General features: G+C 41.7%; 1 protein-coding gene across 2 annotated transcripts in view; it reads left to right on the top strand.

Moving 5' to 3' along the window:
• The window catches only part of me1 (malic enzyme 1, NADP(+)-dependent, cytosolic), a 420,143-nt gene that overhangs the window by 107,715 nt on the left and 284,771 nt on the right, over window positions 1-27,657 (top strand). Inside the window, exon 1 of one of the 2 annotated variants that reach the window (XM_072554546.1) lies at window positions 11,311-11,546. The exons of the other annotated variant lie outside the window; for it this stretch is intronic. The gene's annotated coding sequence lies outside the window, so the exon portion shown is untranslated. Of the gene's footprint in view, window positions 1-11,310; window positions 11,547-27,657 lie in introns of those variants that run through there. 2 annotated transcript variants of the gene reach the window in all.

The following is a 27,657-nucleotide window of genomic DNA, read 5'->3' as shown; positions in this document are numbered from 1 at the left end:
GGTTGGCTTATCCCCTTTTCTAGAACCCACCTTCCCCTCAATGATGATTTTGCTGTGAGCCATGAGCTATTTCCTTTTAAACATCTGCCATTGATACTCAACTGTCTTTGCTGCTGAACTTCTTCCCCAGATATCTCTTATTTAGTAAAGGAGGTGATGCTGAGGCTGTATACCTCTCTATTGGGGAGACAGGCCACCTACTTGCGGAACATTTTCAGAGAACACCTCTGGGACACCCGGATCAACCAACCCAACCACCCCGTGGCTCAACACTTCAACTCCCCCTCCCACTCCACCAAGGACATGCAGGTCCTTGGACTCCTCCATCGCCAGACCATAGCAACACAATGGCTGGAGGAAGAGCGCCTCATCTTCCGCCTAGGAACCCTCCAACCACAAGGGATGAACTCATATTTCTCCAGTTTCCTCATTTCCCCTCCCCCCACCTTGTCTCAGTCCCAACCCTCTAACTCGGCACCGCCTTCCTAACCTGCAATCTTCTTCCTGACCTCTCTGCCCCCACCCTCACTTTAACCTCCTTCCATCCATCGCATTTTCAATGCCCCTCCCCCAAGTCCCTCCTCCCTACCTTTTTATCTTAGCCTGCTGGGCACACTTTCTTCATTCCTGAAGAAGGGCTCATGCCCGAAACGTCGATTCCCCTGTTCCTTGGATGCTGCCTGATCTGCGCTTTTCCAGCAACACATTTTCAGCTCTGATCTCCAGCATCTGCAGTCCTCACTTTCTCCTGTATATAGTGTTAGTTATGCCATAGCTGGAGTACTGTGGTGTTCTGGTTGCTACGTGGGAAGGTTGTGATTGCACTAGGAAAGTGGAGAGTAGATTTGCCTGAAATGGAGCATTTCAGCTCTAAAAGATGAGAGGCTGGGTCATTTTCATTTTCCTTAGGCCGAGGGGGCAGTTATATAAATGATTTTGGAGGAAGGTTGTAGGCGGTCTGATTAGCAAGTTTGCAGATGACACTAAGCTTGGAGTAGCAGATATTGAAGGGAACTGTCAGAATACAGGTAGGTAAGAAGGAAAGAGTTTGGTAGGTAGGAAGGAAGGAGTTGGGCAGAGAAATGGCAAATGGAGTTCAATACAGGCAAATGCGAGGTGATGCATTTTGGAAGATCTAGTTCAAGACCGAACTACACTGTAAGTGGAAAAGTCCTGGGGAAAGTTGTGCAGAGAGATCTGGGTGTTCAGCTCCAATGTTCCCTGAAGGTGACAGTGCAGGTCAGTAGTGGTCAAGAAGGCATACAGCATACTTTCCTTTATCAGACGGGGTGTTAAGTACAAGAGTTGGCAGGTAATGTTATAGTTGTATTTAGAGTTTGGTTCGGCCATATTTGGGATACTTGTACAGTTCTGGTTGCCGTATTAACAATAGTATGTGGTTGCTTTGGAGAGGGTGCAGAGGAGGTTTACCAAGATGTCGCTTGGTATGGAGGGTGCTAGCTATGAAGATGTTGAGTGGATTAGTTTTTCTTATGAAAAATAATCCTGAGGTTGAGGGGGGACCTGATTTGAGGTCAAAAGAATCGTGAGAGGTGTAGACAGGGTGGATAGCAAGAAACTCACGAGGGGTCATGAATTCAAGGTGAGAGGGGAAACGTTTAAGGGAGATGTGTGGCAAGTTCTTTATGCAGAGGGTGGTGGATGCCTGTAACATGTTGCTAGCAAAGTGGGTAGAGGTGGGCACGATAACTGCATTTAAGATGTACCTAGACAGATACATGAATGGGCAGGGAGCAAAGGGATCCAGAACCTTAGAAAATAGGTGGCAGGTTTAGATAGAAGATCTGGATCAGTGCAGGCTTGGAGGGCTGAAGGGCCTGTTCCTGTGTTGTAATTTTCTTTGTTCTTTGAGTCTGCGTGGTCTGCCAAGTATTTTTTTCATGGGTGTACATGAGGAGAAACATTTTAGGAGAGCGGTCAATAATCAGAGGTGTAGATTTAAAGCAAGAGATAGGAGGTTTAGAGGGTATTTGAGGGGCAGAAGGTTACCCAGAGGGTGATGGATATTTGGAATGTTCCACTTGAATGTTAGAGATGGGAGCCCTCTACATTTAAGAACTGTTTAGATGAGCATTTGAAACATCAAAAACTATGGGCCAAGTGGTGGAAAATGTGATTGGGTTAAATGGATATTTGTCTAGTGAACATAAGCTGAATGGCCTCTTTCCCATGCTGTAAAAACTCTGAATTTATGATAAAGCTACTTGATTAACATCAATCCACCATTTTTAACATTCACTCCCTGTGCCACTAATGCAGTGGTAACCACATTTTACGCAATCTACGAAATGTATTGCAGTAAGTCATCAAGGTTCCTCTTCCAACCCTGTGACCTTTTCTAAGGACCATGGCAGCAGTTCCCTTCCAAGCTGCACGCTATTCTGACTTAATTGACAATTAAGGAATAGTGATGCATCTCAGTCAAAATACTGGCACTCACTCCCCGAACAGCATTGTAGGTGTCCCTACACTAGAGGGAATGTAGTAATTCAAGAAGGCAGTTCACCACCATCTTCAGGGCGATTAGGGATAGGTAATAATTCCTGTCCTAGCCAGGAATACACTCATCCCATTAATGAATGAAAAATGAGGTACTTTGCTTTTGGAGTAAAATGTAGTAGTCAGCTCTTATATTACAAAAGTTTAATGTAATAATGGCTTTTACATCCAGGAGGAAGTTTTGCTCCAGCTCTACAATGGTAGATTGTTACATCTGGAAGAGTGTTCAGCTTGTTTTGAAAGTTTTATATATTGGCATGCTGATCAGATGTTACATGAAGTAGGCTTTGGATATAGTGTAGAAGTTTAAAAGCTATTTTAATTGAGGTCTTAAGATGTCAAACAATTGATGAGGTCGGTAGAGGGAATTTCTTTCTCTGGGGTGGGGTAATCTATCACAAGGGGACCTAACATCAAAATCCGAGCTTGGCTATTTGAGAGCAATGTTGCACTGCATTGGATATTCAGTGTGATGGAAGTTTGGGAATCTCTCCCACAAAAACTGTACATTCTAGTGGCATTAATAATTTAAATCTATGACTGGTGATTCTTTTTCTGTTTGGGTATTAAAGAACAGAGCCAAAATGTATGGTGCTTGAGATTAAGCAGACCTTGATGGCCTACTTCTGTTTGCACCCACAGAATGGGTGAACGTTTTGAATGCATTATCAGGGGGTGGGTTACATGATGAAGGCGAATCACATTGGTGGTAGTTGGTGTGTCTATTGTACAAATTAACTGCTTTTGATGGGTAGTTCATTGTCCTTGTAGGTAAAAGGGGCAGACGTTGTGCACAACAAGATTCCGTTGTTTGCAACTGTTACAAGTTGAATTTTATAGCAGACTACGAATGCCCTGCTGAGTCCAATTCTTACTTGGAACCTTTTGCTCACCTCAACTGGCCAAGAGCAAGCCCTTCAGGAATTCTGAACCAGCGATTCTCCTGCTCCTTGGATGCTGCCTGACCTGCTGTGCTTTTCCGACACTACACTCTCCAGTCCACCTCCTGAGCAAAGGGGAAGCTTCTAGAGATTTTTAAGCCAAACAATATGAAGAGGCTCCTGACACCCTACTCAGCTGATTTTGATGTAGAAAACTGAAACTGTAAAGGTGGCAAAATGACATTTACGGGACAAAAGAATTCTGATCAACAATGCTTTAACCTCTGCCCTCCTCAGTCATGAGTGCACACATGCAATTTTTAAAAATTTCATTCACTCATACAATATGGGGATCACCAACTAGGCTAGTATTTGTTGCCCCATCTGCTGCAGTTCATTTGGTGTAGGTACACTGGTGCTGTTAGGAAGGAAATTCCAGGATTTTGACCCAACTAGGCTGTAGAGATGGCAATAGAGTTCCACATGAGGGGATGTGGGGATAGGAGAGGCACTTGAAGGTGATGGTGTTCTCCTGTGTTTGCTGTATGGTGACAGCCGTAAAATAGTCAATCAATTTCTGACTTTCATTGTGTAATTTTTGTAAGACCTTTCACAATACAGTGGATTGCAGACGAGAAGAAAATCAAACTTTGGTCATTGACCAGCTGGAGCCAAGCTCATCAAACCATCAATATACAAGCTGCAGTCTGAAATGAAATAAAGATGTCAATCACTTTGATCTGTAAATCCTGCTTAGCTCACATCTTTTGAGCATCTTCACATTGAGATGAGAGTCACATGCAGGTTATCCAGCTTGGGGGAACAAGAACAAAACCAGGTATGGGAATATACAAAGGAACATTAAGGTGGGGAGGGAGATAGTTGGATTTTTCTCTTGTTTTGAATGGTGCAATTCTCACTTGCCACTTGTCCGACCAAGCCGGAGTGTTATCTTGGTCTGGCTGTCTCTGGATGTGGGGTACTTCAGTATGTGAGGGATCATGAATGGTGCTGAATGTTGTGAGCAAGCATCCCCACTTCTGACCATATGCTGGAGGGAAGGTCACTGATTTAAACAGTTGAAGATGGTAGTATCCAGGACATCTCCCTGAGGAATTCCTGGAGCTGAACTGATTTTATTTCCAATAATCGCAATCCTCATTATTTTTGTGCTGAGCACAACTCCAATCAGTGCAAAGCTTTTCTGCTAATTCCTGTTGGCTCCGGTTTTGTTAGGAGTCCTTGATGCCACACTAATAAATACTGACTGTCATGAGCAGTCACTCTTGCCTTGTCTCTGGGGTTCAGCTTTTTTTTCTGTTCAGGTGTGAACTCGGGCTATAATGAGGTCAAGAACTGAGTGGCCATGGCAGAAGCCCAAATGATCATCAGTGATGATGCTAAATACATTTAATAGAAATCTGTGTGTAAATTACACCGTACTGTACTTTTCATTTAAAAAGTTTGTCATGCTAATTAAAAATTTCATTTTGCTAATTATGTAAGTGGGAGATATGTGAATGCTCCTTGTATTGCCAAGGCAATTTGCTGCTACTATGACAAGTGTGTGAGCCATGTAGCAACTGAGTGAATGTGTTCCTTTGTTGTTTTATATTCTGACTACTTGACTCACTTGTCTGTATGGTTATTGGGTTGTTCATTGATTTCTTTTACCTATTCTGCTTGTGAATATAGCAAAGGTTAATCAGTTATTGGATCATAGAACCATAGCATACATGCCCCTTTGACCCATCAGGGGCAGCATGGTGGCTCAGTGGTTAGTATTGCTACCTCACTGCATCAGGGACACTGGTTTGATTCCAGCCTCAAGCGACTGTCTGTATTGTTTCCACATTCTCCCTGTGTCTACATGGGTTTCCTCCCACAATCTAAAGATGCGCACGTTAGCTGAGTTGACCATGTTAAATTGCCCATTCAGGGATGCATAGGTTGGGTGTGTTGGTCATGGTTGAAAAGTGTGGTGCTGGAAAAACCCAGCAGGTCAGGCAGCGTCCAAAGAGCAGGAGAGTCAAAACTTCGGGCATAAGCCTTTCATTAGTCATGGGAAATGTAGAGTAATAGGATAGGGGAATGGGATACTCTTCAGAGGGTCAGTGTGTACTTGGGCCAAATGGCCTGTTTCCTCATTGTAGGGATTCTATGATCGAGTCTGTGCCACCAAAGATGAATTTAGTACATTGGATTTATATTTAGAGATGAGTATAAACAAAAGTTGGGGAACAATTTACCAAAATCTTTGACACTTGTCTTTCAATAAGTATTGACATTTTAAATTTGGAGTTATGCAATACGCCCTTAGTAATGGATAAAGACTGGAAAACCATTTTGTTTTTGGGATGAAAAATGCGCAGAGATGATTTACTGTTTAAATTTATGATGGGTTAGGACAGTAAATAGAAACAAGAGAATTTTTGAGCAATTGGAGTCAAACCTAGAGATGTACAGCATGGAAATAGACTCTTCGGTCCAACTTGACCAGATATCCTAATTTGGCCCATATTCCTCTAAACCTCTCCTATTTATAAACCCATCCAGATACCTTTTTTAAACATTGCAATTGTACTAGCCTCCTCCACTTCCTCTGGCAGCTCATTTCATACATGTACCACCCTTTGAAGGAAAAAATTGCCCTGTTAGTCCATTTTTAAAAAAATCTTTCACCTCTCTCCCTAAAACTATGCCCTCCAGTTCTGGACACCCCAATCCAGGGAAAAGACCTTATCTATTTACCCTATCCATGCCCCTCATGGTTTTATAAACCTCAAGGTCACCCCTCAGCCTCCATCACTCCAGAGAGAAAAGCCCCAGTATATTATGGGATCTGGTACAAAAGGACCACCACCCCTTGACAGTCAATAGTTACCTTCACTGAATTCTACCCCCCCCCCCCCCCCCCAACTGTTAACGTCCTGGCGGTTACTACTGAACTGGACTCACCATTTAAATACTATGGCTACAAGAGCAGGTTAGAAGCTAGGAATACTGTGGCACATAATTCACTGACTCTTGAAAGCCAGTCACTCTCTGCAAGACACAATTTGGTAGTGTGATGGAATGCTCCCTACTTGCCTAAGATGGGTGCAGCTCCAACAACATTCAGCTTGACACCATCCAGGACAAAGCAGCCCACTTGAATGGCACAGTCTGCATTGGTGCCACCTCATGATCCCATGAGGAGGTTGAGCAGTTCATTAAATTCACCAACTCATTCCACCCCGACCTTAAATTCACCTGGACCATCTCTGACACCTCCCTCCACTTCCTGGATCTCTCCATCTCCATCAACAATGACCAACTCAACGCTGATGTTTTTTTACAAACTCACCGACTCCCATAGCTCCCCTATCTCCTGCAAAAATACTATCCCCTATTCCCAATTCCTCTGCCTCTACTGTATCTGCTCCCAGGAGGACCAGTTCCACCACAGGACACATAAGATGGTCTCTTCCTTTTTATAAAGACCACAATTTCCCCTCCCACGTGGTTAAAGATGCCCTCCAACACATCTCATCCATGTGCTGCACCTCCGACCTCCAACTCCAAGGACAGAACCCCCTGGTCCTCACCTTCCACCCCACCAACCTCCGCATAAACCACATCATCCACTGACATTTCCGCCATCTACAAATGGACCCCCCCACCAGGGATATATTTCCCTCCCCACCCCTATGTACTTTTTGCATAGGCCGTTCCCTCTAACTATCTGGTCAGGTCCACATCCCCACCCTCTGCTCCTGGCACCTTCCCCTGCCACCGCTGGAATTTCAAAATCTGCGCCCACACCACCTCCCTCACCTCCGTACCAGGCCCCAAAGAAGCCTTCCACATCTATCAAAGTTTCACCTGCACTTCTACAAATGTCATTTATTACATCCGTCGCTCCTGGTGCGGTCTACTTTTACATGGGGACGCTTTCTTGCAGAGCGGTTTAGGGAACATCTCCAGGACACCCGCACCAATCAACCCCACTGCCCTGTGGCTGAACATTTCAACTACCCCTCCCACTCTGCTGAGGACATGCAAGTCCTGGGCGGCCTCCACTGCTGCTCCCTCCCCGCCCCATGCCGCCTCTTCTGCCTCTGAACACTTCAACCAGGGCACCAATGTGGACTTCACCAGTTCCTCATTTCCCCTCCTTGACCTTACCCCAGTTCCAACCTGCCAGCTCAGCACCATCCACATGAGCTGTTCTACCTGCCAATCTTCCTTTTCCCACCTATCTGCTTCACCCTCCTCTCTGACCTTTTCATCTTTATCCCCACCTCCAACCACCTATTGCACTCTTCACTACCTTCTCCCCAGCCCCAACCCCCTCCCATTTATCTCTCCACCCCGGAGGCTTCCAGACTCCATCCTGATGAAGGGCTCCTGTCCGAAACATCCATTTTCCTGCTCCTCTGATGCTGTCTGACCTGCTGTACTTTTCCAACACCGCACTAATCTTGACTCTGATTTCCAGCATCTGCAATCATCCCTTTTGCTTACCACATCTACAAGCATCTACTCCCTCCACTGCCAATGTTTAGCAGCAGTGTGTACTATCTATACGGCTCTCTGCAGAAATTCACCAAAGTCCTTTAGACAGCACCTTCCAAACTCACAACGCCACCTATCATCTTGAAGCACAAGGGCAGCAGATACATGGGAACACCACCTTCAAGTTCCCTCAAAGCCGCTCACCATTCTGACTTGGAAATGTATCGCTGTCCCTTCACTGTTGCTGGGTCAAAATCCTGGGCTTTCTTAAGGGCATTGTGGATCTACCTACAGTGTATGGACTGCAGCAGTTCAAGAAGGCAGCTCACCAGCACCTTCTCAACGGCAACTAGGGACAAACAAACATTGGTCAGTCAGCAACACGCAGATCCCATGAGTGAATTAAAAGAAAGCTTAGACAAAATGATAAAGGGGCATGACCAAGAATTAGAGTGCATTAACCAATAGCTGGGAGTAGAGTGGAATAAATAACCAGAGTTGGTAATTGACGCAGCGACTGTCACTATATTTTTGAGGATAGTAGATGAAGGGAAGAAGAGAATATGGAAATATGTGCAAGAGAGCAAGGATACAATAAGATGAGAGGAAGGCAAACACCAGTGGGCAGGATTGTTCTCCTATGCAATATAAATGGGAATACAAACTTAGGCTGCCCAATTTGTTCATACACCGTTCTGTTATTGTGTATTAGTCAGCAGACTTTGTATGTATTGTTATCAGCATGTTGGTTCTGCTAACTGGAAAACGTTTTAATATTAAAAAAGTAAAATTTGTCCTTGTGCACGCACATGAAGCAGTGTGGCACCAGTTGGTACCGGACTGAAGTGGGTGTGTATTTGGACAAGATGGATGCAGTTATAAAATTACTGACTATATTTTTGAACTTCTAGCAGGATGAGATCATCTTGTGGCAAATGTAATGTGTAATTGGAGCCTGGAAAACCCTGTTATAATATGGCTCAAAGACGTTTATAGTACTATAACACTCACCGGATGAGGGAAATCATGAAAAACCTACAACTATCATCTTGCAGCAGGTATTTTGCATTTAATTATGGTTTTTAGGTGGAAAAAGTGATCGAATCTGACACAGGCCAAGTAAAATATTGGCCGGAAATGAAAGTTCAGCCTTTTGAGATGAGGAATCCTGCTTTCCCTATACCCATGTGCTTTCAAAAAGTAGTACACTGTAAGATTTAACACTAAACAACAAAGTATAACTTGCAAACTTTTGTCACCACTTGTCACGCTCTGGTTATCCTGTATTACAATCAGTAAGAATGCTAGCACATACTTGCAGGCAGCTGTATTGAACAGCCTTCTTTGCACTGCCCTGCACAGCAGAAAAGGCAATAGAATCAAATACTTCAATCTTCCTGCACTCTGTCCCACAACTTTACATTTTTAATGCACAAATTATTTAAATGATGCATGTACTCAAATTCCTAGAACACAACAGGACTAAAATCAACCTTCAACAGTCTGTGTAATTTAGAAGGTTGGTTTGCTTTTTGATAATTAAAAGTCGCTGAAAGGAGCGAGAAGTTGAAACTTTTGTCTTGCATTGTCATCCTAAAGAATGCAAGAAGGAGAGTTTGGGGGAGAAAAGGGATGCTTGTTTTTATTATGATCACCACTAAAGCATAGTCAAGAGAGGAGTCTAGGTATCTCTTGCTATTAGAGAGCGAGACTGTTCAGATATAGCTTAAGTGGTACTGCTTTGCAAGTGTGGGACAAGCCTAAGAGGCAGGCCACCATGAATCACTATGGTCGGTACGCTTCCAATTAAACCTGTTGGACTATATAACCTGGTGTTGTGATTTTTAATTTTGAATCCATGCTGTTAGTGTCATTCTGCATCAGGCTTGTTATCTCACCCACTGACCTAACCAATTCCCACTGATGCTACCTGAGTAGCTTACACGTAAATGGAAAAATCTGAACAACAATATGCATTTAACATATCAGCATATTTGACAATTATTAAAAAGAACAATTTATTTCTTAGTCATTTTAGTAATGCAGAACTTAATATCATTTGAGGCTGAAAATATCATTTGAAGTTTAAGCTTGCATTCATCAGGACAACCCCAGAATTACCATAGTAAAAGGAAAACAACGCTTCATATGTGAGCATCATTGGCTGGTTGCTGTCTGAGCATGTTTGCTCACAGTTTCACTTCAGCAAAACCGGTAACAGCCATAATCAGAGTCCCTTCTCAGGGCAATACCTTGATCAATCATCCAACCTACTGGTTGAAAATTTAAAGCTCAGATGTTAACTCTGTCATCATCCAACTGATGCATTTTCCACAGTAGCTTTACCAGTCTGAGACTCATTGCCATTCAATCATCATTCTTTTCTTCAAGTGGGCAGGTGAAGTTTATCTTTTACATTGGTAGTTTTTGCAAATAGTCTGATAATTGCAAGACAAAAAGTTCCAACAAATGTCTTTTTACTTCAATTGTTTTTTTCCTCCTTTCCTACATTTTAAAACTAAAACTATGACTTATTTCCCTTGCAGTACAGATTGTTCTGTTATAACAAGCGTTTTGTCAATTCAAATTCACTGTAGCATGATGCATTGGGGGGTGCTGTTTTTACAGTGTGAACTTTGAAAATGTATTGGCTGTAACATGATTACAGCACTAACAATGTAAGCACAGTTTCTAAAGTGTGACCTTTCTATAACATGGGGTGTACAAGAATGCAGCATCGCAGAAGAACTGATTTGTATTTGTTTCTCTTTCTGTCTGGGTAACTCCTTCTGCCCTGTTTAAAATGGCTGCTCTCTAGGCTGCTGTGTGAAACCTCAACCTCAACTTTGACCATCAACTCCACTTAATGGTTGGGACTGTGACATGTGTTGATTTTCTTTTTAATTTGTTTTTAATGAAAAGCCTGACTCACTCTGCTCTACTTAAGTGGGACTAGCATACTTTTTTAAAGTTTCTTTTTGACTTTTCACATCACTTCTGTTTTGGGACAAATGAGGAATTAGGGGAGTGGTGGGGGGAATATTGGAAATTTCTTGAGCTCAGATTTCCTTTTTTCCAAAGCCAAAGATGCATATGACATTGACAAACTCTGTAATCTTCACTAGATCTGATGTACTTAGACTCTTTACTCCCAATTGCCTGCTTTTCTCTCCTTTTTATCACTGATTTTTGTTTCACATCTGAGCACTTGATTCTCTGAGTTTCATTTTTTTTTGATTCTGGATTAATTTCCACTTTGACTTGACTTGCCCCTCTCATTACTATTGGCAGTGGACTTAAGCAACCTAATCCTCTCATAAGCACCTGTTTCAGCACTTGTTTTGTTTGGTGATCAGCCTGTTTTGGGCTATTGAGCTATTCTGTTGGAGAATGCTCCATTTGTATGAAATACTCCTGCCATTTTCTCAACACGTTTTTTTTCAGGCCAGCCACTCATGCCATAATTGAATAATCAAAATAGTTTTAATAACCGCACAAAATGTAGTTTTGATTTGGAAGAATCAACATGGATTTGTTAAGGAAAAATAGTTCAACTTGTTAAGTTTTCAAAAAACTCTAACAGAAGGTTGAGGGGGAAGGCCATTGATCGGTGTACATTGACTTCCAAGCACGTTTAATAGACTTAAGGTAAGTTTTTTTTTAATCTCATGGAGTAAAAAAGTCAGCAACTGACTGTGTGGGAGAGGAAACAGTAATAGTTTATGGAATTTTTTGGGGGATTGAAGGTTTTTAGTGGAGTTCCCTCAGGGGTCAGTATTTGAATAATTTGCTTTTTCTGATATTTATTATATTTTAATCTTGATGTACAGGGGACAGTTTTGAAATTTGCAGGCAACAATGCTTAGGAGAATTGTAAACCATGAGGAAGACTATGTAGGGCTTCAAAAGGATATTGACAAGTGGGTGGAGAAGGAGGATAGGCGGCAGAGGAGGTTCAGGACAGAGGTATGAGGTGATGTGCTTTGGTACAAAGAACAAGGTGAGATAGTTAAGCTAACTGTTACTATTGAATGCTATGCAGGAGCGGAGAGACCTGCGTGTGCACATTTGTAAGCTATTAAGTGGACGAAGGCAGGTAGGGAGGACTGTTGTTTAAAGTTTCGTAAATAGGAGGGTAGAGTTCAAGAGCAGGGAGGTTGTGCTGAACTTTAAGGCGTAAAGTCAGTTGGAGAATTGTGTGCAGTTCTGGGCGTCACTTTCTTTTTAGGAAGCGTGTGAACGCATAAGACTTTTTTGAAAAGGCTCAGTGGTTCCAGGAATGAGAGATTTCCTTCATTTCACAGGAAATATTGGAGAAATTGAGACTGCTTTTCTTGGAGATTTAACAGAAATTTTGAAAAACATGAGGAATCTGGACAGATTGAATAAGGAGAGACTGTCCAACTCATAAATGGATTAAGGAGCAAAAAGCACAAATATAAAACTTTGCAAAAGAAATGAGAGGAGAATTCTTTTTCTCAAAGTGAGTAGTTAGGGTTTGAACTGCACTTCTGGAAATGGAGGCAGATTAAATTGAAATGTTCATGTGAGCATTGTTTCTATTTAAATAATTATCCAATGTTAAAATGCACAGAAACTGAAGCAGGCACATTGGGCTGTAACAATTCTGTGATTCAGTGATTTGACTTCAGGCAGACTCTGGCTTATCATTTTGAGTATGAAAAATAATGAAGTGGTTAAAAAGATTCGCAATGGGGAAATTCAGTTTAAAAAAACATTTAAAATTTGCTCTGGGATTGGATGTCACTAGCTGGGTCAGCATTGATTTCCCATGAAGGTGTTAGTGAACTGCTGCCTTAACCAGCTGCAGTCTGTTTGATGTAGGCAGACCCAAATGAGAAAGGGATTGAATGATGTCCACAGTTGCATAATCTGCTGATTTCAGGATATTAAATATCTTGATGGCTGATTTTAATCTTTTTTTTTCCTACTTTCTCAATTACCTGTGCTGTCTGGGGATTCCTGAATGTAACTCTTAATCTGTGCTGTAAATACCTTGGCCTGTTTTAACAACTACTTTGCCATCCCAATGCCATCCCAACCTTATTCCCAGTGACTACCAGTGACAAGTAATCGAATGTATCATGTTGTACCTACACTCTGAATTGACCTAATACTGGAACACTGTTATTGGATTACTGTGTCAGCTTCACAACAGTTTTCCATAAGCAAAAGTGACTTTGGGATTCATGTGTTCTCTATCTGAGGTAACAGACTGCTGTAGCTACGTCAGTGATAACAGTAAGCTGGGAGTCTCCAACTTCATTTCCATGGTGAGCACTGAAATTATATCATCTTCTCATCTTCCATGTCCTGCTTAACATGTTCTCTGAATGCGTGTAGCCGGAAAAGATTTTCTTCCATGTCAGCTTACAGCCATTACTCAGAAGTTTGGTATGGATTTTTATCATTGTTTAGATCACCAGTGAGCATGTTTAAGTTCATCCTGTGCTCATGGTGACATGCAAATACCTTCAACTTGAGAATGGAATGTGAGACAGTCCCACTTTATTAACTGAAGCAAATGAGCATACAGGTTCCTGGAGGAACTTGTCAGGTGTAGCGGCATGTGGGGAAAGAAAACAGTTAATGTTTCCAGTCCAGTGACCCTCCTGAACTTCTGAAGGAGGATGGAAGTTCAGAATGCTCCATGTACTGGAGTCTTATGGGCATGATTGCTATTCAGTAAGTCAAAAACATCCTGGCACCATCGCAATGAGGAAAATAATTACTTTATCCACTTGCAAAAAGAACGAGGGCATAGATTAAAATTTAATCTGCAAAGAAGCAAGGTGCAGTGAGGAAAAACTTTCACTCAGTAAGTAGTTAGGGTAAGGAATGCACTGTCTAGTAGTGTGGCGAAGGCAGGTTCAGCTGAGGCATTTGTTGCGGGGTGGGTATTGGATGATTATTTGGATAAAAATAACATGCAGAGGTCTATGGAAATAGAAAATTGGCACTAAGTGGTGATGCTCCTTGAATGAGCTTGCACCATGTGCCAAAAGGCCTCCTATGTGAAGTGTCAGTATTTCCTGTCTAAAATGTTTGCTTTTTCTAAAAAAAAATCTTTTACTGTTGAACAGGCTGGAGGATATCCAGTGTTTCGGCTAAGTGGCTGTTCTGCATGTGTTTATTGATAAAGTGGCCAGTTACTAATGGGAGCTGGGAACCGACACTCATGACAAATCCACTCCACATACGCTGGACAGTAATGGGGGCACACCCTAAACAGAGAATACTTGGTCAGCCACAATTACCTCCCTCCCTCACTCATTCAAATATGCTGCTGCCATGTTTCTACTTGTAGTTTGGTGTTGACCTTTTCATGTGGCTAGTTGACTTGGTTTCATGGAATCTGCTAGTATTTATTGTTGCAGTTCAAACCATTGAATCACTGCAGGTATCTGTGCTCTTTTTTTTGTGTCAGTGACCCCAAGAGCTATGTCAAATTGTTGCCTTGCGTAATGTGTGCTGGTGTGGCTGTAACAGAAAAAAATTAATCGTGCCTATGTCTATCTCCGTCTATATTGTAATCTTACAAATGGACCCTTGCATAATAATGTAACATTGGGAGTGGCATAGTTATCATGGATGTACTATGGTGTACGAAACCTCCTATCGATTCAGTAGAAAGGTAAACTTCGATTTCTTTTGTGGATTTTATTTTTCTCCTGAGGTCAAAGGGTAGGGAAATGATTTCAAAACTGAGTTTGATATAGTTCTTGGGTGAAAGGTTTGAGGGGGGAGAAAGCCAGAATCGCAAATAACCCTCAAAGGGCCAAATGGCCACTTATTAAAAAAAAAATTCTATGAAATGACCAGAGGGCAATGGGAACCCACTTAAGTGTACATGAAGACCTGCAATCAATAGCCTGCTTATTTGAGATGTTGCCCAATGGGATTGGGTATATTTGTCTACCATTTTGGAAAGGATCTGGGCAACCATTCCAGGCCAGTGGAGAGAGGCTTATTAGTTTCAAGGTTGTCCTGTTTCCTAAGAAGGGCCTGTTATTAAGTTTACTTACTTTAATTACATAATTAGTGTTGCAGGAAGGAAGCCTGTTCATTCAAGCTGCTAGTTTTTGTTTGTTTTTGGGCTAAAAGCAACCAACCGAGTCAACTGTAACCCATGGATCACAGAAATAAGGTGTGTAAGGAAGTAAACTCTGTTTTGAAGCCTGATACTTGCCTGTCTTGAATCTTTTTGATTAAAGGTAAAATAATTGGAAGAAAATAAGTAATTTTGGTTGTCTTGGATGGGGTGGAGAGGTGGGGGAGTATTGTGAATGTTGCAGGGCCTTTCTGCTTTTTCTGTTCTCACAGCTGTCAGGAAGTCCCACAGCAACAAGACAGCTGTCTTTGAAAAGACCTCCTCCACAGCCAGCTGTCCCTGTGACTGCATCCAAACCATTTCCGGGGTCAGTGGTCCTGACCTGAGCCACAGCCGGACCCTAGGGATCACTGCTTCCAAGGTGGATGCATGAAGTCCAGAATTGTGCTGGCTTCGGGTGAAAATCTGACCATCTCTCCAAACGGCTTTGCAATGCCTCATCCAGCACTAAAATCTCGGCAATGGGAGGAGTATGCCCCTCTGTTCTGCCCAAGTATTACAACTACACCAGGTATGCCCTCGATGGGTGAACTGCATGTCTGCATAGATCCCTTTGCAGTTTTTCAGTGTTTTCAGTTTGAGAGAAAAACAGCACCTTAAGCAAGTCAAGAGGTTTTATTGCATGCACAATTGATGCACTGTTATTCCACTAAGGGTAAAGCTATTCGCTTAAAAAGTACAGATGCAAAGATTAAAAGTTGGTTAGTATTTAAAAAAAAAAAATACTTTTAAAAGATTGATCTTAAATCTGAGATCATGCAGGCCTGGCTTATTTGAAGATTTTCTCTCTTCCCAAGGTGAAGGGGTTGAACACTTGAAATCAGATTAAACAACTGCAATGACATCTGTAGTCCTCAAAATTATCTCTTGTGTTCAACAATTTGCATTCTGGGTGAGGCACTTCCATGTCCAACACCAATACTGGCTCAGTAGATTCCTGAAGCACATATCTGCTCAACTGGGTCTGCAGCAGGGATTGAAGGAACCATCTAGATGGAAAAATTACTTGATCTTGTCGTCACCAATTAATATGTTGCAGATGCATCTGTCAGTGATAGTATTTGCAGGACTGACCATTCCACAGTCTGTTTTGTTCCTTCAAGGCAAACCCTCCATAATGTGTTGCATTACCATCACCCTAAGTAGGATAGAATTCCAGCAGATCATGCAGACCAAAGGTGGACATCCATGACCCAATATGGGCCATCATCAATAGCGGAATTATAATCCCTGCAATCTGTAACCTTATCACTTGTTAGTCAGTGAGTTGACTTGGATAACTCTGTCCTCCAATATTATCCTGTCTTTATGAAGTACAGTCATGATCAGTAGTTTCTAAATGGTAAATGGAATTTGAGTATTGCATTGTTAATTTCTACTATCACTATTGCACCCAGCATTCAACTTTAAAATCTTATTGCAGTTATGAAATTCTAAATGACTACATTTTCTGTAAAGTAGGGATTTGACTTGTGTTTTGAGGCTCTCAAGTATATGGTTAGTAACTGAGAAAATGTGAATTTACCAGGGGTGGTGATCCAATTTACTTTTATATATAAAGCTAGGGGAAAGTGAAGACTGCAGTTGCTGGAGATCAGAATCAAAAAGTCTGGTGCTGGAAAAGCACAGCAGGTCAGGCAGCATCTGAGAAGCAGGAGAGTTGACGTTTCAAGCATGAGCTCTTCATCTCCCTGTCCCTTTGGGGCCTACCTCCCACCAGTCCTGATGAACGGGGTGGGGTGGGGGGGGGGGGGGGTAGAAGGGGGGGAAGAAGGAAGTAGCTTGGAATGAGATAGCTAGATGAAGGTGAGGGGTGACGGTGCAAGGTCTGAGTGGATAGGTGGGAAGGAAGATGGATAGGTAGGACTGTTCAAGAGGGTGGTGCTGAGTTGGAGGGTTGGATCTGGGATGTGTTTGGGTGAGGGAAGATCAGGAAACTAGTGAAATCGACATTGATCCTGTGTGGCTGTAGGTTCGCAAGGCAGAAGATGAGGTGTTACACTCGATTCCTCTGCCACATCTGGCTCCCATTAGGACCAATTCTACTCCAGAACATCTCCGATCACCTCCTATTTCAAGGACCACAATTTTACCTCCCACAGGGTCAACCATTCCCTCTAGCACATCTCTTCCACTTCCTGAACCTCCACCCAAGGATAGAACCTATCTGGTCCTCATCTACCACCCCACCAATCTCCAGATACAATGCATCATTCTGCCACCTCTAGTCAGACCCCACCACCAGAGATATTTCCCTCCCCACCCCTTTTCAGCATTTCGCAGAGACCATTTCCTCCATGACTCCCTTGTTAAGTCCATGCCACCCCCCAACCTCCACTCCTGACACCTTTCCTTGCCGCTGTAAGAGGTGTAAAGCCTGCACCCACATCTCCCCAAACTCCATCCAAGGCCTCAAAGGATCCTTCCATGTCCAGCAGAGATTTTCCTGCACATCTAAACACCTCCTCTACTATGTCCGTTGCTGTCAATGTGGCCCCCTCTATATTGGGGAGACCAGATGCCAATTTATGGAAGGTTTCAGAGAACATCTTCAGGACACACGCACCAAACAACCCCAGTCCCCTGCAGCTGACTGCTTCAACTCCCCCTCCCCTTCCTGCCAAGGACATAGAAGTCCTGGGCCGCCTCCACCTCCCATTCCATGCTGCCTGGAGGAAGCATGCTTCACCTTCCACTTTGGGATCCTCCAATTATATGGTATCAACATTGATTTTTCGCCTGCTTCATCTCTCTCCACCACCACCCCCCCACAAAATCCCAGATCTAACTTAGCACTGCCATCTTGAACTGTCCTACCTGTTCCATCTTCCTTCCCACCTATTCATTCCATCCTCCTCTCCAACCTATCACTATCTCCTCCTCTCACCTTTATCTACCTATTGCATTCCCTGCTACCTTCCTGTTTCCCCCAGCCCCACTCCCTCCCATTCATATCTCGGCCACCTTCTCCCCCACCCCTCACCCCACATTCCTGATGACAAGCTTATGCTCAATATGTCGACTCCCCTGCTCCTTGGATACTGCCTGACAGGCTGTGCTTTTCCAGCACCGTGCTTTTGACTCTACATGGAGATGTGGTGTTTGAGTCAAACTGGTAATGATGAAACCCTAGTAAATACTTCATACAAGTGACAGGAACATAGCTGAGTACAAATACAAAGCCCATTGTTTGACTATAAAGTTTGTACTGGAACTTAAACATTTTTCCCATCTGACAACCTATGTCCAAAAATGCTTAGATGTTCTTAATTCTACTGCCTGTTAGAGGGCATCCACTTCAGATGGTACTATATTATTTTAGGCACCCATTTTGTTTGGTATTGACTAAAACAGTCAGCTGATTAGTACTATTGTAACTTTGTTTTATAAAACAAATTGTCTCCTTGTGGGCTGCTGCTGTAATAGGCCTTTGCTTATTGCAGAATACCTCTTGCTACATGTTCCCTCCATTACATTTGACTGAGACTCCTAGTGTGAAGTCTGAGTCCTGTAAATGAGAAAATAGGGCAATAAGAGGAAGGGCAGTAACTATGATTGGATGTTGTATTCTGCTAACTTGTTTTCTAGAACTGGAAGTCAACATTGTGAAAGACATTGGCATGTTGAATGCCTTATGTGGACTTGGGGATGTGGGTACTGCAGATGCTGGAGACTAGAGTCAAGATGAGAGTCGTGCTGGAAAAGCACAGCAGGTCAGGCAGCATCCGAGGAGCAGGAAAATCGACCTTTCAGGCAAAAGCCCTTCAGGAGTTTCCCATTCTTCCCTGAATTATTACAACTTCACAAGTTCACACTCCACATATATGCACATTCATATGCTGGACATAGACAATAGCTCTTTTCTACTGATCAGTTAATTTGATCTCTGAATGACGATTTCTGTTGCCTGACATGATAGGCCCAGTTGTTACTTGAATGGATTTGGTGACTCAAAGTAGAAGTGATGTAAAGTTTGAGCCTGGTCATCAGAATGGCAAGCACCCAATTTTTTAGTTAGGAATCTATTGGGTACTGAGATGATAACACAGACCCTGAACCTGCTAGTAATTGTATGACCTGTGAACCTTTCTGGAGCCCATGATGTCTTGTTTGCCTGGAGGGCACCATTGTGGGGATCTAGATAGTGGTCGTTGAGTTCCAATCTTTCAATTTGTCCAGTATGACACATGCAGAGTCTTAAAATTTCATAACATTTAGACACTGAGACATCCATAAGCAGTAAGGTGTGATTTCCACAGTGAACTGAGATGCTGTCATCTGTGTCCAATGTCAGTGATGTATTTGCTGTTTGTATTGTCTGTAGTTGAAATGCCAAAAGGTAGACTATCCACAGAAGCCATCTTGATAGCTAGTTGGTTTCCAACTTTTTAATATTGGCTGAAGGTTTGTGATTTGACATTCAGTATTTGGCCTGCCAAATATGGATACAAAGGGAGGTAGACTTGCCACAGCCAGATACTTCATAAGGTGCCACGTAAAAAGTTATTGCACATGAATGGAGCACAGTGTATTAAGGGTCATGTATTAGCAAAGATGGAAGACTGTGCAGAATAGAGTGTGAGCACTAATAGACGTCTTTATTTACCCCTGGGGTTGGGAAGAAATGACTAGTGGAGTACCATGAGGATCAGTCTTAAGGCCTCGCTTATTTGCCATCTATGTTAATATTTGCTCACTCCTGCAAGTCAATTTGTCCAAACTTCCTATCAAATATAGGAAGGGGCAGCAAGCTCGGAGGACATACAGAATCTGCCAGGGGATAGAGATTGAGTGAACGGTCAAACACTTGGCAGATGGAGCTTAATGCAGGGAAGTATGAGGTCATGTGTTTTGGTAGGAAATGTCAAAAGGAGACTAACATTTAAATGAAGATGGGCTTCCAGTAAGAGGGGGATCTGGATGTCCTTGTGCTTGAAACGTAAGAAGTTAGCATGCAGTTACAATAAGGAATTAAGAAGATCAGTTGAATTTTGGGCTTTATTGTTAAGGGTTTGGGGCTTAAAAACATGAACTTGTTTCAGTTGTAGAGAGTGTTTAGTAAGGCTGCAACAATTTTGCTTCCCATACTTCAAAAGGATATACTGACATTCGAGACTGAGTTTAAAAGAAATTTGCTTGGAAATAAGGGGCAGAATTGTTTATTTTTTTAAAAAAAGCAACCTTGTCTCATTAGACATGAGAAGAACGAGGCTGGTCTTACTGAAACTTAGATTCTGAGTGGGGTTTGACAGGGTAGATGTTGAGAAGACAATGGGAAAATATCAAACTAGGGAAATGGCTACAGAGCAAGAATATTCTTTTAAAACAAAGTTGCAAAGAAATCTCTTCACCCAATGGACAGTTTGTCTGGAATTTTCTTTCCCAGAAAGTTGTGAAGAGGCACAGATTTTTGAAATTTTGGGGAATTGAAAATTCAGTGAATGAAAGAAGAGTTGAGGTCTGGGGCAGATCAACACGATCTTGACCTTGTTCAAAGGTAAGGCTGGCTGGAGTGGCTGAATGGCCTACTCCTAGTTCTTATTTTTGGTATTGCTAGTCTAAAGACCATCGTATTGATCTGATGAAGCACTTTATACAAATAAAGTTCCTTAGAACATCAACTTTTGCTCAACTGCAACAACCAACTTTCCATAATTTACAGTATGGGAAAGAAGCAGCGTATTTCCATAGATTAAGTTAATTAAATAGACGACAGTATTATGGATTCTATGGAAAGAATGAGCTTTACACATTGTGGTGTTTTCACATTCCATTTCCTTGTGATAACTAATTTCAAAGTGAAGACTTTCCACTTACTAACAGCAGGCATTGATTACTTTGAAAACTTTTCTGGTAGCTGGTGCACCAGATTTGTTCCTGAATAATACATTTTTGCAAAATCTTGATGCTATGTTTTTAATTTTAATTTTAAAAAGTGAAAAGATTTAAGTTGAATGTTTGCACCTGTGTCAGAGTTGTAGCCTGATGCAAAAATGGCTCAAAATGCAGACTACATTTGCCTTCAATTAACCTTTCTGACTGGACAAATTCAAACAAAAATATGCATTTCTTTTGTTTAAAGAAGCTCCAATTGTGCAAATGAATCCATGATTGATCCATGACCTAATATTAATATTAAGTTTAAAAAGTGATTCGCGTTTACCTCCAAGATACTTTACCTGATTAGGAGATGTAAGTATTGCTAAGACATAGAAACTGGGTGTGGATATTATCATATTAAAGAATCCAGCAGATGCTTATTGCAGCTAACGATTATATACACGTTAGATTCCTCGGGCCCATAGTGTCCGGTCTGATGTTAAGCTATTCTATTTAAATAGAAACATGCTTCAAGTGAACCCTAAATAAAATGGTGAATGGGATTGTTGTACTCTGTCACTGTTATACCATGTGATATATTTCATCATGTCTCCATGTATTGACTGAGATTAACACCAAGTTCCCCTTTTTCAAGAGAAAAAAGCTCATAGCAAGCAGGTATACATTGGAGTGACAACACGTGTGTACATAGATGTCATTTATACTAACCAGTACAACAGTTTGCAAGATTACATTGAAACTTGAAAAATATTAATGCTTTGAAGGTTTCACAACTTGTGGTGATACATCCACCTGGAGAGGACCACGTTGTTCTCTTCTGCACAATTTTTGGTTTCTTTGTTGCTGGTAGTTGTCGCGCAAACATTATTGTCTTAAGTGTTCTTCCTTACTCCGTACATGTGTGGTATGAATTGGTATAAATTGATCTGGAGGAAGAACGCCTCATCTTCCGCCTCTGAACACTTCAATCACAGGGCATCAATGTGGACTTCAACAGCTTCCTCATTTCCCCTTCCCCCACCTCATCCTAGTTTCAAACTTCCAGCTCAGTAACTGTCTCCTTGACTTGTCCAACCTGCCTATCTTCTTTTCCACCTATCCACTCCACCCTCTCCTCCTTGACCTATCACCTTCATCTCCTCCCCCACTCACCAATTGTACTCTATGCTACTCTCTCCCCACCCCCACCCTCCTCTAGCTTATCTCTCCATGCTTCAGGCTCACTGCCTTTATTCCTGATGAAGGGCTTTTGCCCGAAACGTCGATTTCGCTGCTTGTTGGATGCTGCCTGAACTGCTGTGCTCTTCCAGCACCACTAATCCAGTATTTGGTTTTCAGCATCTGCAGTCATTGTTTTTACCTCCTAAATTGATCTGAGCTGGTATCTGTACCTTTGCAATCTAATGCTATAATCAGGAATAGATTTTTGATGTTGGCTGGTTGCAATTTTCAAAACCCTTCCTGGTATCAAAGTATTTGTATTTTCAACACTAACGCTACGAAGTGCACTGTTTTTGATAGTTCTGTACTTGATCGTATGTTTTGCTTCTCTCTTTTCTACAAAGACAAAGGAAAATGGAACTCCAGTGTTTTGGGAACAGTTTGACTATCGATTGGTCTTTTGCACTTTCCCTCAAAGCATAGGTTGTGCTCGGGATGGTAATCCCTTCCTCATTGGTGTTGGATGAAAATGCAGCAATGCTTTGTTGCTCAACCCAATGATCATTGATTTGATGGTACCCACTGTAATTCTGGGAGCACCAATAGTGGAGTGATGTGATATGGGTTACTCCCTGCTTTGTACAAGTCTTGAAATGGTTCGCCAGTGAATTGCGGTATTTAGTTTGACATCACCCTTTCCGGCATACAGAATAAATTGAAAATAGCCCTCGTGTCAGCAGTGATCTTGCCTGTTGTGTTGTAAAGTTGTAGATAATGAAAACTTATTGAGGAGGTTTGACAAAACTCCTGGCTGAATTACTTGTCATTGATTAGGCAGAATTTATTTTCAGCAATACAGAATGTCTTCTGTAATCTTCAGAATACAGGCTGTTCCGCTATAACATGCGTTTTGTCTGCATGAATTCACTATAATGAGTGATGAATTTGGGGCACTGTTTCTAAAGTGCAAACTTTTAAAACGTGTTGGCTGTAATGTGATTACATTGCCAATACTCTAAGCGCTGTTTCTAAAGTGTGATTTTTCTATTATGTGGCTTTGCATAAGGATGCAACCATCACTTTTTATAGAATAACTACCTCTATTTCAATTTGCTTCATTTAGTTTCTCATTAGCATTTCCATGTGCTTATTTGAGTAAGACCGATTTGTATGCCACGGATGTTGGTGAGCTGGAAAATTTGGGGGTTTCCTTATGCTCCATCTTGGTTCCAGAAATTTGAACACCCCAAAAGGTTCCCTGTGGAGTGAGACATGTGGGTCTTGTTTCTGCTTTCGGCTTCTACGTTCCTCCATCACCACTTGCTCATCCTTTGCATAGGATAGTATTGATCCTGCTTGGCACGGTTTGTCGCTAACTTTGCTCAGGTCCTAATGAGAAGATAAGTATTAAAAATCCCACAGATTGTAACACTAGATAGAGAACATCGATTTTTATTTGATTTTCGGGTAAGTAATCATTTAACTCCAGCAGCCAGTTTACTGACACAGGTCCCATACAAATTGTAGCAAATGTATATGTCTTGGGAAGTGTATTTTTCTGCTGGTGCATAAATTATTCCTGTCTGACCTGACCTGACGATGATAATGGCTGTAATATTCAAATGTAAATGTGTTACATATTTGTTACAAGCCAGTGTTCAATCAAGTTTAAGGGAAGAAATCTTTCTCTTGATGAACCAGGAAAGTTTGGATGTGCTGCTTTTCCTGTTCTCCCAGTTGATGGAATTATTTGTTTTCGGTTTTTGCTACTTAACTGTAAATTGCTGTTGGCCAACATTTTAATGGATTTTTAACACTGACCATTGGATACAGATTTTTACAGTATTCCAGTCTTCATTAGATTAAATTCCCTACAGTATGGAAACAGGCCATTTGGCCCACAAGTGCACACCGACCCTCAGAGTAACCCACCCAGGCCTAGTCCCTATCCTGTATTTACCCCTGACTAATGCACCTAACACTGAGCAATTTAGCATAACCGATTTATCTGCCCTGCACGTAGTTGGGCTATGAGAGGAATCTGGAGGAAACCCATGTAGACATGGGGAGAATTGTGTGGAGTTTGCACAGTCACCCTAGGCTGGAATTGAATCTGGGTTCCTGGTGCTGTGAGGCAGTCGTGCTAACCACTGAGTCACCGTGCTGCCCTAAAAAAACTGATGTAGAATAACAACTGATGTTGTGCTGAGCTTTTATAATACAACATGATTAGACCTTGGCTGGAGTATGTGTACAATCGTAGCACCATATGATCAGAAAGATGTGAATGCATTGGGGACAATGCAGAAGAAGATTACAAAAATGGTTCCAGGGATGAGCTATTTCATGGAGGATAAATTGAAGTCGAGGCTGTTTTTTCTTTGCCGAATAAAAGGGGTTTTCAGTTATGAATCTGGAGAGAGTAAATGGGGAGAAACTGTTCTTGCTTGTAAAAAGAAAATCAAGAGCCAAAGAGTACAGCTTTTAAAATGTTTCCGAGACCAGTGTGAGATGAGAACTTTGATACGAGTAGTTAGGGTATGAAATGCTCAGAACTAAGGTCTGGACTTCTTCAATGGAAGTATTCAAGAGTACATCAGGGGATGATTTTTAAATGGAAGCAACGTTCAGGTTTTACAGGGAAAAGGCAGGAGATTAAAATACTAAGAGCTAGTGCAGGCAAGATAGGCTGAATAACTTCTGCACTCTGAATTTGAAAGAGCTGCTTTTCTTTGCACAAGACATGTGGAAGTTATCGAATAGTGAGGAAGTTAATTTTGTTGCCTGAATGCAAGCAATAATTTTTCTGTAGAGCCAGATTGTGGTATACGTTTGAGCCCTGAATCGCATCTGAAATCTGATTTTAGATTCTTTTGGAGGGGAAGCAAGCAATTTGTTGGCAAAGGTCAGGCAATACAGATGGCTTTCCCTGCAAAGAAAAATAAGTGCGTTTCATGCCATTGTTTTGCTCTGGATTTATAGAGCACCAGTCTAATAGAATCTTTTAATGTTTGTGCATCATTTGTTTAGCTTTTGACTGTTAAAGAATATTCTTTTTCTGTACATTTTTGACAATCTGATAACTAACTGGCTGGCTGACTGCTGATCTCTACACACACCAATGGGAAACAATGTGCTTCATATAATCCGATTAAACCAGGTAACTCTTAAAAACATGAAGTCACAAAATTCATTTTTTAAAAACAAAACCTACATTCGTAAGAGAATACGACTAAGAATAATTGCACACTATCTCAAATAGGAGTTGTTAGCTATATTAAAATTTCAGTAAAAGGGAGGCTGAAACTTTTAAATCCAAACTTTCTAATTCCACCTTCCTTCTACATTTTGATTTACATCTCCAATAAATTCAACTCTGATACTTATCAGCAATTGGATGATTAACCACTCGCCCGAGTAGTGTTATAATGATTTATTTCGGAGTTGATGGGTGGTCAATGTTGGCCTAGCAGGTGACCTTCACATCCTGAGGAAAAATGAATAAAATTTACCAGGCCTTTTACTCCATTATGGCAAGGTTTCCACTTCAAAACCCCTCCATCCAATCCTCAGTTGTGTAATCCACAGGCATTGTTAACATATTGGCCCAGAACTATATTGCTATTTTATGTTAAATCTAGAGTTGTACTTCTAAAACTTACACTTGTGTTTTTCTCTCCAGATCTTGCTCTCGTGTTCTTCCTTCCCCTCCCTGCCCCTCCTCCAGTCTGTCTCTTTCTATCTCTGTTTCTCTCTTTTTGTCTCTAAGTTAAACTCAACTCAAGGGCTCCAAACAGTAACAAGAAGTTTAAACTCTCTTAATGGTTGCACAGAATTTTGAACAAATTGTGTTAGAGATTTTGAGATGTTCTGCAGCTAGATTATTCTAAATTCAAACCTAGGGACCAAGGCAGCTTGATTAACTGCTTTTACAAGAAATCTGTCCAAGACACCTAATCTCTTTTTAACAATCATCTCAAGAGGAAGTACAGTTCTTTTCCCCAGAAGTACCTGGGTCTCCACACAGGAGGGAACAGCGTATCCAAGTTGTATGTTCCCATCATGGGCAACACACATCAACCATGTACCTCCAGTAACCTTTTTTAATGTACACCATTGTATTTGCTTTTGGACAATCTGCATCAAAGGACCATACTAATCCAAAATCACGTTCTGTACATTTTTTTTTCCATTTTATGTTCCCATGAAGTTGGGAATTGCTGGAGTGGAGTTCTTCTGATGATGGATTTGTGACAATTTGTGCATTTTGAGCAATGCAAGAGGTTAGCAAATTCCCCATGGCAGTGATTACTTGTGATATTGGTGAGCAAATGAGAATTGCTTTTATCATAATTGAAGACTATGCCTTCAAGTTTTAGCTTGTATTCACCTGTTTAGCAAAGGGGATTCGGTTCTTCCAAAGTGCAATGGCTGCGTTCTTGTGCAACCCCATGTTATAGAAAAATCATTCTTTAGAAACAGCGCTTAGTGTTGACAATGTAATTGCGTTTCAGCCAACACACGTTTTAAAGGTTCTGGCTTTAGGAGCAGCATCCCCAATTCATCAAGGAGGAGAAAGTGAGGACTGCAGATGCTGGAGATCAGAGCTGAAAATGTGTTGCTGGAAAAGCGCAGCAGGTCAGGCAGCATCCAAGGAACAGGAGAATCGACGTTTCGGGCATCAGCCCTTCTTCAGGAATGAAGAAGGGCTGATGCCCGAAACATCGATTCTCCTGTCCCTTGGATGCTGTCTGACCTGCTGCGCTTTTCCAGCAACACATTTTCAGCTCATCCCCAATTCACCAATCAAGTTATAACAAATTTGCATTGACGAAACATGTGTACTAGCAGAACAGCCTATAATTTAACGTTTGTGTTTAAAATATACATTTCAATGCCATGCAAAAAGAAAAGCAAATTTTGTATTTGCAGGATTAGCAGCTTGAATGCAACTTGAGACTTCACTCTGCTACCACCCCTACACACAACAGTACTCCCCCTTCCAGTCATTGATCCAAATGAATTTCTGCTTGATATTTCCTCAGGAGCTGATATTTGTTCTTGATTTTTTTTAGTCAATATCTCAATGAAGTTAGTCCTGTGTCCCCTAGTTTGTTTTTCCTCATCCATTTTGGAAGAAGGTCAAAAATAGTCAGTGCTGTCTCTTGGAGTTGTGTAATCTTCAGGGTAGACAAATGAAGTACAGAAGGTCATGCTTCAGTTGCATCAAGGTTGGAATGCATTTACTGCATTAGCTGGACTTTTTTTTTCTGTCTTTTTTGTGTCTCCCTATGTATATGAAGTCTTGCTTCCTGATCATCATCATAAACTTCGAAGAAAATGTCAGCTTCGTTCTCTTGGAGGTCAAATGCTGGAATTTGCACTCTGGCAGGAATTCAACTGAATTCTGGTACATTTTCAAATAAAAGCTTTAGCTGTCTCTGCTGGTGGGAAGTGATACGTGATGATAATACAATATGACATGCTGACATGGCAGTCAAGAAAAATCCAATAGAAGCAAAACTACATACTGACAAGGTCAAAGAAGAAAACTAGGATTTAGGATGTCATTTTGGAAGTTTTGTAGAGATGAAACTAATTAAATTTGCACTCTTGCATATGCAT

The sequence above is a fragment of the Chiloscyllium punctatum genome, chromosome 3 (assembly GCF_047496795.1).
Source record: "Chiloscyllium punctatum isolate Juve2018m chromosome 3, sChiPun1.3, whole genome shotgun sequence".
Lineage (NCBI taxonomy): Eukaryota > Metazoa > Chordata > Chondrichthyes > Orectolobiformes > Hemiscylliidae > Chiloscyllium > Chiloscyllium punctatum.
Note: the sequence above shows the minus strand (reverse complement) of the source record. Positions and strands in the feature narration are given on the sequence as shown.